The 15,235-nt window shown below is 42.6% G+C and overlaps 1 protein-coding gene across 1 annotated transcript in view; it reads right to left on the bottom strand.

The window, feature by feature from the left end:
• The window catches only part of FAM53A (family with sequence similarity 53 member A), a 73,224-nt gene extending 58,702 nt beyond the window's left edge, over positions 1-14,522 (bottom strand). Inside the window, exon 1 of the mRNA XM_086464209.1 lies at positions 14,506-14,522. The gene's annotated coding sequence lies outside the window, so the exon portion shown is untranslated. The remainder of the gene's footprint in view (positions 1-14,505) is intronic.
• Between the last annotated feature and the right edge of the window lie 713 nt (positions 14,523-15,235).

The raw sequence follows: 15,235 nt of genomic DNA, 5'->3' as shown, positions 1-15,235 counted from the left end.
TCAAATAGGACAACAATTAAGCTGTGCCTTGTGTCTGATCCTGTACAAAGATGCTTTTCCAAGATGCTTTTGTGACTTATGTTCTCTTTCCTAAAATAATCTAACACTATTTAAGTGACAGGCAAGGATTTCATTAGTTTTGCTGAAGGATATTTACATCTACTATGTTTGGAGTTCCATTTGAATTAGCCATCAGCTTTGGCCCACCACCAGTCATCTCTGCCATGTGCGATCTGGACTCTTTTCCCTCCTGCTCAGCATTACGGCAGAAAGCACAAGGCCACGATGTACAGTGCTGAGGAACAGGAAATCTGGTCTACTGAGGCTTTTATACATGAACGCCAAGCCCTTTGCTTTTGTCATAATAATGAACTAAATGTGCTATAACAGTCATTATTTCAAGAATACACTAGCTCAAGCTCAGAATTATTGCCCAAGCAGTTCAGAACAAAACCTAGTGGGCAATCACCACTTAAGAGTATTACTGTAACTTTCAGTCTATGATATTACTGAAAGCTTGGAGCTCAGGTTCTACACAAATTACTTTCACCTCCACATAACTGGTTTCATAAATATTCTATTTAAAACCAATCAACATGCTTATTTAGTACACAAAGCCTCCAGTAAGACACAAAATTCAGTCATTATAAATAATAATTTATAGAGAGAATATTAGTGTTTGAAGAAATATATATACAACCAGCCTAAGCCTACCACACCCCCACTAATGCAAATAATCAGGATTATTCAAGACACACAAGATTTTACCCTAAGGCTTGTGAAAAAAACACACATAGGTGAAGATTAACTGGCCCTACTACCAAGACATTTCCTTCAGTCCATCAGTTAGAGAAGAAAAGCTGGGGAAAAAAATAAAGACAAGCAGTAGCATCAGCTACTTGCTCTTAAGTGTTTGCATCTAAAAAAAAAAAAAAGTCAAACAGGCACATATACATGTGCTAAAAATACTCAAGCCCAAGAAACATGTAGCACTGACCCTTAACTTGTATGGCACACACATTCTGCTCCACCACGATAGACTGAAATAATATCAGTACTAAAGTACTGTTCTATTACCAAACACTGTGGGCTTGGAGCCGAGGGATTATACAAACCTCTTCCATATATCCTGCTCCCAAAACACACACAGCTAATAAACCTCCTCCTATTTGCCTTCAGGTTCATTCTGAAGAGTTTCAGACATCTGGTTGGCTTGTTTAAAACAAAAAGGCCAACTAGTAGTTTTGTTTTATGATCCCAAGTGTGAAATGTTCTTGCTGGAGGCCACAGTCCAGGTGAAAAACACTTGTGTTAAGATGCTACTTCACCGCATTTCAGGGATCTAATGAGCTACATAATTTGCACACAGGGAAGTCTCCCTAACATCAACTTGCATACAACTATGGAAATTAAAAACAAGGAACCTATGGTAGTCCAAATATTTTTCAGTAAATAGTACAGCTGGCGAACTGCAGATACTGCTAAATTTAGAACTCAAGTGCTTCGCAGTATTCTGTAAATATCCATACATCTCAATGTAACATGAAATACACTTCTCCCTGAGTCTGTCCTAATTCTCCATACTAACCTCTCATGACAAAGTACTATGACTGACTTAGTGGCATAAGAAAAGTTTCAGTCTGTCTCAAAACTGTAACTCTCCAGAAGATCATTGTGCAACTGTACTGAACGAGCACATGTATGTGCATATCCTTATTTTAGCCATTTATGACAAATACACAGTTTACATAAGTTTATATAAACCCCAAAAGGCTAAAAAAATAAAGCAAATTACAGGAAGAGCTACACAAGAGTAAAGTTCTATGCAGGCAGTAGTTAAAGCTTTCTGCTGTATTATCTAGCTCGAAAGAGCACAGAAATGCATTGAACAGATATGAGATACGGTGCCTAACGGACAACTGGGTTCCCTCTCATGGCCCAAACTTGCTCTCAATCATGGCTGACCATCTGTAATTTGTTACTCAAGACTTCTGAATTCATCTGGCAGGAGACACCACCTCAAGACACAGCACACTGAAAGAACTCAAGTTTTACAACAACATCTAGTTACATGATCCATTAGAATTCAGGAAAAAAGCTTAAATACCACACAGCTTTCAAGTAGCAAGAATGTTCTTTAACATAAAGAGGTCTCAGATGTAACATTACAAATACCAAAACTGAATGGTAGTTTGAAGAATTTGTTGCCATTGCTCCTTTCTTTGCTAAACTACAGTTCATATCAACTTAATTATTCATTGGCTTCCAACTTCTGTTTTGCATGGCCCATGAGTTTTCGAAAGGTGAAGCCTCTGAAGAGATCTGCACTACATATAGACTGCTCTGCTACATGTGAACCCTCAGCAACAGTCCACAAATGCTCCAAGTATAGGCAGACCACAAACTGAAGTCCATTAAAATAAAGGAACGAAATACAACAACAAAAGCAGTACATACATCAATATTGTGTGTGCTTTCAGCATTTGATTCAGATATTACTTCTGGGTCACCAGGGACATTCCTCTTGACAGACTTAAGGTACTTCAATAAAAATTAGTTCAGTTGAGCTATGTAGCTCCTACTAGTTCGCCAGACCATTCCTAAAGCAAGATAACTACTTTGTCTATGCATTCAGCCTTCAACAGCACACTGAACTGCTGGATTTGGGAAACACTGTGCTAGAGATCAAGACACAAACCAAGGGGTACACAATTGCAGTAGGTATTTAAAAAAGCATTTGTAACAGTTACATGAACAAAAAGAAATCTCGTGAGACAAAGTTACACAATATAACGGAAGACAACTATGTTAACAGAGTTCACTGGGTTTTTTCCGACCACTGCATCAGTGTGATTTTTTTTTTCTTTAAATACCAGTAAAGGAGACCTTCTGCTTGATGGAAAAGCTCAGTAGTTTCACTGTGTATTACCTCAACACTATCAGATGTTGTAGAATTAATGACTGATTCATTAAACAAGTTCTGTGAAGAGATTAATTTGCCAAAACGGATTCATAAAAGTCACTACGACTCCAAATCATGACCTTTACTCACACAGCACAGGCTACGATGCCTTAATGCAAAATGCACAGGAAGCAAATAGGCACAAGGTACCAATAACTACACCAGTATTATGGACTCCACTTCAGTTAGTATAGGGCAGAATAATTTTTTACCCGGCATTTTTGTGCTCAAATAAAATTGAGTTAAAGTTGAGGAAGGGGAAGAGCCTTTACTTTCAATCTTCACTGACTGGGACAGAAATCTATCAGTTTTAAATGGCAGCAGGTAAGTCACTTGACTAACAAGTCAAGCAGATAACATCTGCAGACAACAACAGTGCAAGAGAGGACAGGACCATGAGTGCTTGGAAGGGAAATCGGTGCCCTCCCACTTGAGCAATTCTCTTTACAGATAACTGCATTCTGACAAGATCAGCTTCTGGTAACCAAGTTGAAGGACAAAACAGTAAAGACTTATCTGATAAAGTCAACAGCAAGAGAGATGTACTTTCAGCTCTTCACTTGAAAATCCCCCATCTTTCAAATGATCTTTCAATACTGATAAAAACTGTGCTTTATCTAAACAGACTTTAAAATAACCCTCTGAAATTATGTCTGAGTTTCTGGCACCTTCACTCATGCAAAGACTAAGCACACTATAGTCTGCATAAAGCAGTAACATCTTTTCTGCTGAAGATCTGAAACATCAAACCACTGCGTTAGGGGAAGTCACTGGCTGAGCACCTGGACCCAAGAAGTGATAAACAAGCTTTTGACTCTGCAGGTGCAAGAGGCATTTACTTCATTTCAGTTTGGCTCAGTTGAACAGTTAGTTCAGAATTTAGAAACAAGTTTGGTTTTATTTGATCCTCGCAGATCTTGTGCTCAACTGAGAAAAGGTTGAGGGAAAGGAAAGGTCCCCCCAAACCCATTCCAAAGTTTAAGACTGGGTATTTGAATGGACTATAAAGTTTAGTCTCAAGGATACATGCTATTTTGCAATTGATTATATTACTAAAATTTGAGCACCACACTAGATACAGAATGAAAAGCCGCCCACAACCAAGTACTAACCCACCTTGAAGGAGCCTTTCTGAACACAGCTCTCCCCTCAGTTGCAGTCTCCACAGCCACGCTTGCCGAGCAGCAGCACTGACGGCAGGATGCATCTAACTAAACAAGCCTGAAAAAAGCATCCTAACAACAAAATCCCTGTTTCTGTTGACTATTAGGAGCTTGGAACAGTTAATTCAGCTCAAGGTGTTAGAAGCTAAGCAAGTAAATCCTACCCCAAATATCTAACCTGAGGGCAGGAATTGGAATAAGCCTTGCTGTACAAGTGAGTGCACAAACACTGTACACAAGCACAGCATTAATCCCCACTTTACCCACACCCCAATCCATGCCAGCCACCACCTCTTCAAGGATATTACAGGGGAAATACTGCTCAATCATACCATTCTAGAGTAAAAAAAAAAAAAAAAAGAAGTTTTTGGATAACAGCATGAAGCTATTTATATCTTAACAGTTTGAAGAGGAAGCATAGTGATTTTATTTTAAGGTAAGGCATTACACAAAGAGAAGTTAAAAGGCCCTGTTACTTTTTCATAACATTTAAAATAAGCAACTATACTTCATCTTGTGTATCAAAATACACAATTATTTTATTAACATCCTAAAGTACACTCAACACACATTTCACCATCCACATTGCCTTTAACTTCAGCACCAGGAGATGCTGCCTTATTTTGCAACATATTGTGGGTTAAAAGTGATCACTGAAGTAATCTCAGATAACAATCATTCAACATTTTTAGAGAAGGATTATCAGACTTTCTAAACCTCTGCTCAATTTAAGACTGCAGCATGATTTCAAAGGATAGATGTCCATTTCCTTAGAGCACACAGTGGAAAGAATGATTAGAAGATTAACTATTCCAGCTTGTAGCCAACCACATCAAAACTTTAACTGCACTCAATGGACCTGTTGGAGCAGGTCCAGAGGAAGGGCATGAAAATGATGAGGGGGCTGGAGCACCTCCCCTGTGCGGACAGGCTGAGAGAGTTGGGTTTGTTCAGCCTGGAGAAGAGAAGGCTCTGGGGAGACCTTACAGCGGCCTTCCAGTGCCTAAAGGGGGCTACAGGAAAGCTGGGGAGAGACTGTTTACAAGGCCACGTAGCAATAGGACGATGGTTTTAAACTAGAAAGAGGTAGATTTAGATTGGATATTAGGAAGTTCTTTACCATAAGGGTAGTAAAGCACTGGAACGGGTTGCCCAGAGAGGTGGTGGAGGCCCCATCCTTGGAGATATTCAAGATCAGGCTTGATGGGGCTCTGGGCAACCTGATGTAGCTAAAGATGTCCCTGCTCACTGCAGGGGGGTTGGCCTAGATGAACTTTGGGGGTCCCCTCCAGCTCAAAGCATTCTATGATTCTGTATCTGGGTGATGAGAATAAACTGCTACATATGCAAGGACTATAAACAGGGCAATGATTAGAGCAAGACTAAGGAAATTACTGGGAGGTGGAGATGCAAAGTAGTTTGAAAGCTTACAAGATGCAGGAGAAGCAACAAGGAAGTGTATTTACAGACTGTGTCAAACAATCCCAACAGAGAGAGGGCTCAGAGAAACCCATTTCTATAAAACACAAGATTTGTTATGTGAATTAAGTTTGGCAGTGGAGATATCATGAGACCTAAAATTTCAAAGAAAAAGTTGCACCCATAGAGACATCAATCAATTCTTCCAAATACAAATCCAAGAAAAATACTCTAAAGAAAAAGTTAGCTCAAATTAGTTGGGCTTATTCTTCAACACCCAGCTTGTAATACAAGAGAAACTTCATGTCAACGGAGTGCTTAAAATAACCCTAACTATAGATGACAGAGTCACTCTACAACACCTAGAATTATTTGCAAGGTACCAGATCTAGGCTGTTATGTGATATATTTGAGTACAGACAGGAACAGGCCACACTTCTTAAAAAAACAGTTTGGACATCAGTTTCTGAAGCTAGGCCTGCCTTCATTCCACATGTCTTCAGAAAAAGGTCAAAATTCATGTGACTGGTCTCCAAGCTCCCACATTCCAGCAGAATCCCGGGGACAGGGGGAACATTTTGTAAGCACCAAAAGGCAACAAGATGGTGAGTAGCACTCACCAGGTTGATTCTGACATCAGAGTAACAGGGTTTAGGGACAGGAGAGACCCTATTGAGGTCATACACCTATGTTTAAAGACTTCTGCTGTTGGAAGGTAAGCAAAGGCTGTACAGTAAATGCAATACTTGGTGGATAACCATACCCAGAGAGCAGTTACCAGCGGTGCATAGGAGAAAACACCAAAGAGGAACCCCACTCAGTTCACCAATGTCATCTGCTGCTGGCAGAATAGGCCTGTTACAAGTAGGAGAAAGGCAGGAAGAACTGCAAGACAGAAATAAAATTCTGCATAACTCTATCAAATTGGAAAACTGTTCTGCAGAAATAGGATACAATACAGTTCTGAAAGGTACACACAGGCAGGATGAATGGAGCAAACAGGAAGGAAAATTCTTCAGAAGAAAGCTGTGGGCTAGGTTGGATCAACAAGCTGACCTTGAAACAAGTGTTAAGCAAAGTGCAAGAAAGTCAAATATATGGGGATGCATAAACAGGACTATCAGCTCCAGGGCACATGAAACAGTTTTTACTCCCCTCAGTGCAGGAAAGCCTCAGCTATAGTACAAGGTTGGGCTTTAAGCACCACACTCAAAGACCAACGCTAACTAACTTGAGAAGAACAAGAATGATTAGAGCTGAAAAAACATGACCTCTCAGGAAGAGCCAAATACACTAGTTTTATTTAGGCCAAAAGCATCACAAGGCTGCAGGGTGAAGGGCAAGACACAAGGAAACAGGAACATGACAAAGAACAGTTCAAATATTTTTAAAAGATTACTTTCTACAGGGGAAAGGATAGCTATCCCTCATGCCCAGGGAATTAGGCAATAAGCTTGACCCGCAGCAAGGAAGATGCCTAGTTCCATATTCAAAACAAGTTTTAATGCTGAGGACAGCAAACTGCCGGACTGAGGAGAAAGTAGAGCTGCCCCAGCTTCTTTTATGAATCACATTAGATGTGCAATACTGATATGGGGCAGGGGACTCTCACAACCAGCCTACACCTCTTTTAGCCCTATTTTTTAAATGACTACCTCAGTTTCAAGCCACTGTAATGTCTTTGCTTATCCTCCTACAGCGTATGTTTACTTTCAATGAGCTAGAAATTACTTTTCTGATTTTTCAAATTAAAACTTCAGGATTTGCATGTTCAGGTTAATTTTATTACACAACAAAAGTCACACCTGCCTCATACTTTCTTCACCCCAATCATTCCCCACAGTAGTATGCAAATTTCAGCAATATTGCAGCATCCTGTTGTATCTTTCTCCTCTGACCAACAGAAACCAGAAGCCAATTACTTCAGAAAGACATGTGCTTAGCCTTCCTATAACAGTGAGGTAATAGCTTTCATCGATGTGGTGTCACAAAGCACCATCACACGAACATATGCATGAACCTTTTACTAGAACTACAGCCTTAGGCTCGGTTAGGACAATTCCTGAGGATGAACGCAAACTAAATACTTCAAAATAAAAACTAAGATAGGCAGGTTTTTACAGACAGGGAGTCGAAGCAGACAGCAGTGACTACAGTCAGAGGAAGTCTGTGTCCGAGATAAGTTACATGTTCACATTTAAACTGCAAAACCTTAAGTCACTAAACCAGGGAAGAATTGACTCATAAGAGCTCAAGCAAAACAGGACACCTAAGAAGCACACAAAGACAAAATACTATCCTTTTTCATCCTCTGTAACAGTTTCGGTACTACAAGCATTTACCCAGGTACTTGCCTGCTTCATTTAAATGACATCCTTCTGATTTGTGAAACATGAAAGTAAGAGAGCAGCAACAGTCCATCTTACCCTCCAGGAGTTCAGCAATTCCTTATCCAAATATTGAACCAGACAGGTCTGGTCAGGATTGAGTGCTAATGGAAGATGATGAAGCAAGCAAGAACACCCGTAGCCAAGCTCAAGCAGACTACCATCCGCACTAGAGAACTGAACAGGCTAAGCTTCACACGTGTTCCAGTGCCAGCACCATCTTCCTCTAACCAGCAACTCTACGATTGTATCTTAACCTTCAGCAGCCCCTTACAGCAGGAAACAGCACCAAGTTACTCACACTTGTCAAATTTATCAAGTTTCAACTTTGTTGCTCACTTTTGTTACTTTTAAAAAATGAAAGGATCAGGTCCTAAGTACCCACTCCTTTCCTGCTAGAAGAAAGGTATACTCTTTATTATTTAGCCAATTCGAGTAAGTGGTTATTGAATGCTGTTTTCATTACTTCTCTCTCCTCCTCACTTACTAAATACTGCCTCAAATTACACTCTGGAGCACAGCAGTAGTCTTGAGGCATGCTTACACACCACTACACTCCATTCCAAACAGGACACAATGAATAATTACTTGCCACTAGTATCAGACTGGGATAATTGAGCAAAAAGGTTCTTTTTTTAAAAAACTAGGACTGTAATTCAAACTGTCAGGTCATCAAAAAAACTATACAGCCATCTAAATAGACCCTAGGTATCTAAATAGAGACCATCACTTAAAAAAATCACACCCTCAAACAGTCCATTGACCAGAAGCCTCCTATGTTATGAAAACAAAGCAGGTTCATGCCATGACACAAAAACCATCTGCAACCTCAGTGGCCATCTACATGTTGACTAAGAAATGCTGAGCTGCAAGACAGAACCCAGCGGATCCAGACCCATCCAGCCTCAAGCATGTTTCCACAACTCGCTGTTGATTCATAATCTACATCACACCTGAGGCTCCAAACTTTAACCTTTTTCATATTCTGCATGCTTCTTTTGGACTGTGGAAGCCGATAAAGCAACAGGGTTTGACAGATCCAAATGACGTACAGCTTTTGTCATTTGCACCCTTCCTTAAATATGATAAATTTTCATCCCCCCAAACCAAAAGAGGTCAAATCAACAGAAACCTTGAAGGAAGACAGAAAAGTGCATTCTCCATTGGGAAAGCAGGGGGAGTTAAAGGAAGCAGTACCTTTAAAACAAGAATTTTCCCTATGAACAAATTTTGGAGGGTAGCATAAAGAAGACAAACATCACACGATATCCAGTAGTAACTGTACGAAATGGGGAATACTTTACTACAACAAAATCTAAAGCCACAATTAAGAAGGTGAAACGTAACACATGTGTACAGCACTGAAGGAATGATTTAGTGCCACTGACAGCAACCCAAACTGCAGAGAGCAAAAATTAAACATGCTGCAATAATAATTTGAACTGCTCAATTAGATTAAAAAACACATTTACCCTACAAATTAAAAAACCCTCCCAAACCCCTCAAAGGCATTAATGCCGCTCACAATGTTATTTGAGATGCAAATTAGAGACCTAAAGTTAATATAACACCAACAGAAGTCCCTGTTATTTCCGTTCATGGCTCAAGGGGAGGTGACAGTAGAAAAGAAGCTACAGCCTTGTTGTATGAGGTCTTATTAGGACAGTAAAGGTTTTTCTTCATTTTTAAAGCTAACCCACCTTAACTTCAGCATAGAAATTGCCAAATTATAAATGTGTTCTTTCATAAGCCCAGAAAACTTGAATGCTTTAACAAATAAACAACAAGCCAGCTGCAGAGGCTGGTTGGATGAGGTGAGAGTTAAGGAGAAACAAGTATTCTTTAGCAAAAATGAATTCAGATCCTGTCTTCCAGCATCACAGATCTCAGTCTAAAGCACAAAAGTAAAGGTATAGACAGTGGTGCTGCAGTTATTTTTTCAACTATTTCCTGTACCAGCTGGGTTCCAATTTTAAAGCTCAGCAGATGCAGAAACAGCTTTCTCCATCTCAAATGCCTTTCCCACAATGACATGTAGGTCTTAATATACTGAGTCAGTTTTGCAAATGACACTTCTAATGACAGCTCTAGGCAAAATATTGTTTGATTTCACACTCTTAGCTCTATCTGTACAGACTCACACACACTGAAGAGCAATTGCCATTGCTGGCACTGTACGATCAAAGCTCTAGGCCTGCAATTTGATGTATCATTGATAGTATTCTTCCCTGTGCTTTACTAGAGTTTAATTTTCACAGGAACTTACACCAATGTTGTCATACCAAATTCAGAGCAATGATGCCAACATTAGGTAATCAGAACCCTTAATCTTACTGTTAACACCCAACAAGCAAAACACAAGCGATGACCTGTGTTTCACTAAAATACAATCAAGTTCAAGCAGTAAAAAGCCAATTATATTAGTTTTGGTTTTATAACTTGGTAAGTTTCCTAATTGAAACATTTCATGTGTTCTAAAGCATGATATTCAACTGCTTGCCTAAAAAAAACCCCAGTGCTGTCAGTAAACTGAGAGCCACAACCCAGATAATGTATTTAGTAACAACCCTGCCTACTTCCTCCCCTCAACCTAAAAATCAGCAGACACATGGCCTTCAGAAGTTATTTGTGCCCACTACAAAACATTACAAGTTAGCTGAGGAGTTTCTTGCCAGCTTGTTGATGACATTATTTCCCAAATTGACCAAATAAAAAAGGCCAAAACAGCACAAAATCTAGAAATGGCAATATTAAAGAGCTGACAGTTACCTTGATTTCAGGTTCTCCTACACTCAACAGTACTGCAATATCCAGTTGGGTTATCACAGCAAGATTTGTAAAACAGCCTAGAAAGGAGTTTAAAACATTAAGACATGCCTTTTTTTTTTTTTTTACAGGCCTGCTTTTGAGTGGGAAAGAAAATCCTTACAAGAAAGCCATTTTCTAAAAATATGACTATCTCAATCACCCTAGCAGAGTGTTTACAGTTAAGAGAAACCAATGAAGCACAGATTTTTTTTTTTTTTTTAATACAGGCTCTCTTTCATCACTGGATTGCAATACTTCACCGCTAAGATCCTGTTAACCACACAAACTTCATGACATACCAAAAAACATGTTGTCAACATAAATGACAACCTCTCAGGTATACACAGTCAATAGATTAAAACAATTTACCTACCAAGAAAGTATCAGCCACTACACTGAGTTCAATTAGCTGTTTTCCTAGCCATGAATTTCTGCCCTAGAATTAATGATCCGGGCTAACTTCTGCTCATTAACCCTTCCTTCAGGAGTGCTTATAAAGCCCTTCACAGGTTTCTGTGTGTAGTTTCACCCCTCCCTCCAGTTACTTAGAGTATCTAAATAAATGTTATAGCTACTTCTGCAATGGACAGAAATCTCTTACATGTTCTACCATAATACATTTCAAAATTTAAGTTTATATGTAGATTGTGTAAGATTAAAGACAAGGTCCTGTGAACATTTACCTGCAAGATCATCCTTACGTGAATGTCAGATCTCAATAATGTAGTAAACTAAAAATAGTCCAACAAGTTTATTTCATAAAAATGAAAGTTTAAAGCAAGCAAAGTTTTCTCTAAAAAGAAAGCACAAAACTTGTGGACTTGCAGGGGAGAGTGAAATTCACTGTTGCCAAAAGGCAGGGTTTCCGTTTAGATTATGACCATCAAAATCCAAAAAGAAATGTAAAAATATAAATACTAATATTTTCCACTAAAGTTTTAACAAGACTTCTTACTAGTATTTAAGAAAACTCAAAGCAGAACCAGAAAGGCCAAATTCTTAAAACAAAACTGAAAACCAGCATCAAAAAAAGTGTAGGAGCAAGGAAAGAATTGTGTTTGGAAAGTTTTAAGTACACCATGTTTCTAAAGGGAATAATCTATCAAACCACAGGAGGTGACTAGAACTGCCATCATCACTGCTAACACAAAGGAATGTAGATTGGGGGGAGGCAACAGAGGAAGGAGGAGAAAGAACAGGGAAAGGAAAAGGAGAAGAAACTAAAAAAGGGAGCTACAGTAATGGCTACCAGACTCTCAAGGAATTCCTATAGGAAAGAATAAATCCTTCATGGTTTTTTTAAAAATAAAGCAATCCATGCAATAAATTGCAGTCATCTCAGTAACGTTAAACTTTCAGTTTATCTGCCTACTCTATTTTCATATAGTTTTATGCCTATACTAAACTTCCAAAGCTTAACACAACCGTTGAAAATACAAAAACTATTTCTTCTTTTAGCTGCCAGAGTCTTCTGAATCACAGTACCTCGCAGAAAAAGAGCTTTTCAAGACAAAGTAGGGAAGTTTAACTATCCCTTTACAATTATTTCCTCGACTTTAATACTCAAGTTAAAGAGACAATAACTATGGGTTACACACTGGCAGGTAAAGGCCACTAGAGGACAGCCAGATTACCAGAGCATGGAACATCCCAAAAGGAAATCATCAGAGGGATGATCTTGCAGATCAGTATTTTAAATTTATGTCTAGCAGGCAGTGTATACTTCCATACGATGAAGACCAGCATCTTGTTACTGACAAAAAAATAGGGATGATTAAAAATAACTGAGATATTAATATGAAGAGTACTTCCCAGAAATTCAAAATGAGCAAGTAGTAAATCCATTTTCTAATTAGGAGTTCCACCAGCTTACGTAGAACTACTTGAAACATATGTTTTAGCTCCCTACAAATACTGATCTCCTGCTTCCAAGTGGAATTCTTCCAGGAATTTTCAGAAATGCAGCAATTGTAACAATACAAGCTCTTTGGGCTCGATCATGTACACTTCATCTCCAGTAAAACCAGATCAAGTCACATGCTTCATCAGGAAAGTTTCTGCTATTCGGCAAACACTGTACTCCAGATTTCATAAGCCCAACTCGAAGCAAACAGAATATTCACAATTAAAACACATCCAGAATCATTTCAGCTTGCCACAAGATACACAAACTTACTGGTACTTGCCAAAAATGGCTTTGACGAAAATATTTTCTAGCAGTCAGGCACATGAATGGGAGGCAATGTAACAGCAAAGGCTGTAATAACTGTTCTCAGGAGCTAATTTTAATGCAAGCACAGTGAACCAGAAAATAGATTTGACCAGCTGGCTCAACTCATCCCGAGGCCCAGAACTCGGCATGCACGTTAAAAGCCAGTGTCTTATCTGCTCTGACTCACCAAGCCACTCTCAACCCTGCAACCCCAAAGTTAGCGCTACTATAAAGCACTATTTCTGCAACGGCTGTTTTCTGAGCGGGTATGACTGATATACCACTTACCTAAAGAGAAAACGCCTTAACTTTCGGATCTCTACCAGAGGAGTTCAGACAACTGACGCAACGCCAAACCAGGGCAGCCCCTCTGTCTCACGAGACCTAAAGCGACCTCCTTAAACAGCATCCAGCATTTCAAGAACACATTTCTACTCAGCCTTTGCGCAGGCAAGAAGACATTTAATAAGCCAAATAATCAGAACAAAGCCATACTACTACCCTTAGAAAAGCCGGAATAGCACAAAGAGCCTATTCACTCCCCGATCTCGGACTTTTGAACCCAACTGGCCGTTACACTTACGAGCCGTAAATCAGAAATCAACTTTCCTACTCCTGAGGGAGGGGAAGGAAGCAAATAATCACCGTTTTCACGTAGGAATCATGGTGGAAGGCACCTACTGTGGAAAAAACACGCACCTCCTCTGACGTACCTACCCTTGAGCCACGCAGGGGAGAACCGCCTCAAGAGTCCCGGGGTACGTGCCGGGACGCGGGTCCCGCCGGGCAGCGGCACAAAGGAATGCCCGCGCCCCGCCGAGCCCCGCCGGGGCCGGGGACCCCCCGCGCCGCCGAGGCAGGCCGGAGCCCTCGCCCGGCGCAGCGTCGCCGCACAGCCAGCCCCGCTCCCATCCCGAGCGGCAGTTATTAACGCTAAGAAATTGTGGGTTTGGGGGGCGTTGGGTTTTGATTTTTGTGGTTTGGGGTTTGGTTTTTTTTTTTTTTCCCCCTCTTCTGCCGGGGCTGCGGGCAGCCACCTTTTGCCTCCGCGCGAAGTCTTTAGCTCATGGCAGGGCGAAAGGCAGCGATCCTTCACCTCCAGCTGCGATGAACGAGGGCGGCCCCCAGCCTAAACACCAGTGATAATAAAAATATACTATCGACACCTATTTATCTACCTCTGTAATTACAGAGGCGAACAGCCCGCAGCTCTGCGGCAGCAGGAGGCTTCTGCCGCGGGGAAGGGCAGCTTCGGGGTGACAACCCCACCCCACAGGGTCTCCCCCCGGGGCGGCGGCGCTCCCACGCCCTCCCCCCCCGCCCGCCGAGAGCTGTCCGGTGCCCACAGCCGGCCGGGCTCTGTGCAGGGGCGCGGGCCTGGCCGCCTGCCCTCCGCCCGGCACCGCCGTCAGACGCTGAACCGTTGCTACCTGCCGGCTTGCTCTCGCCCTCCGCCCTCGGGCGCTGCCCCCGCGGCCTTCCGCGACCCCCGCCGCCGCCCCCCCTCAGCGCATCACCGGGCACCGGTACCTGCGCCCGCCCGGGCCGCCTCACCTCCGCGTATGGACCGGGCTCCTCAATGGCAATTGAACAAAACACAGCCGGCTCCGCCCCTTCAGGCACCCGCCTGCTCCCATTGGCTGGGCCGCCCGCCCGTCGAACTTTGACCCGCTCTGCTATAGGACGACGGGCATAGCTGGCCTGGCCCACAAGGGGCGGGGGGCGGGCCCGTTCCCGGCAGGGACGCACAGCTGTGGTGTCGGGTGGGGCGGGGAGGACGCGGGGGACTACAGCCCCCAGGAGGCATTGCGGCGGCGCGGCGCCCTTCTCTCATTGGCTAGGCAGGGAGCGTGCCGAGGGGCGCTGGTGGGCGGGGGGCTGCGCTTCTCGCCCGGCGGGGGGATTACGTCATCGCGTCCCCGGATGGAGCCGCAAGAAGGACACGGCAGAGCGTGTAGCGCAGCGAGCGGGGCACGGTGGAGCCCAGCCGGCCACGCTGCGCATGTGCGCGCCTCGCTGCCCGCGTATGCGCACTGGCGAGCGATGGGGCATCGCCTCAGGAGGGCGGGAAGAGGTGGTGGCGGTCGTTCTCCCTCTCCTCGGGGCGGTGGGCTTGGGGCTGGGGCCTGGCTGGGTGGGGAGGGTGTGGGGGCTACCCCTCGCCCAGAGCGGGACCCCAATTTGCCAGTCAAGGCTGTGCTGCTGGTTCGGGCCTTGACAGTCTGTGGGCGACCTCTGCTAAGGCCTGGCCTGGCCCAGCTGGTTGCACCCAGCCTGGCAGCGC

The sequence above is a fragment of the Leptosomus discolor genome, chromosome 4 (genome assembly GCF_034619465.1).
Source record: "Leptosomus discolor isolate bLepDis1 chromosome 4, bLepDis1.hap2, whole genome shotgun sequence".
NCBI classification, from domain to species: domain Eukaryota; kingdom Metazoa; phylum Chordata; class Aves; order Leptosomiformes; family Leptosomidae; genus Leptosomus; species Leptosomus discolor.
Note: the sequence above shows the minus strand (reverse complement) of the source record. Positions and strands in the feature narration are given on the sequence as shown.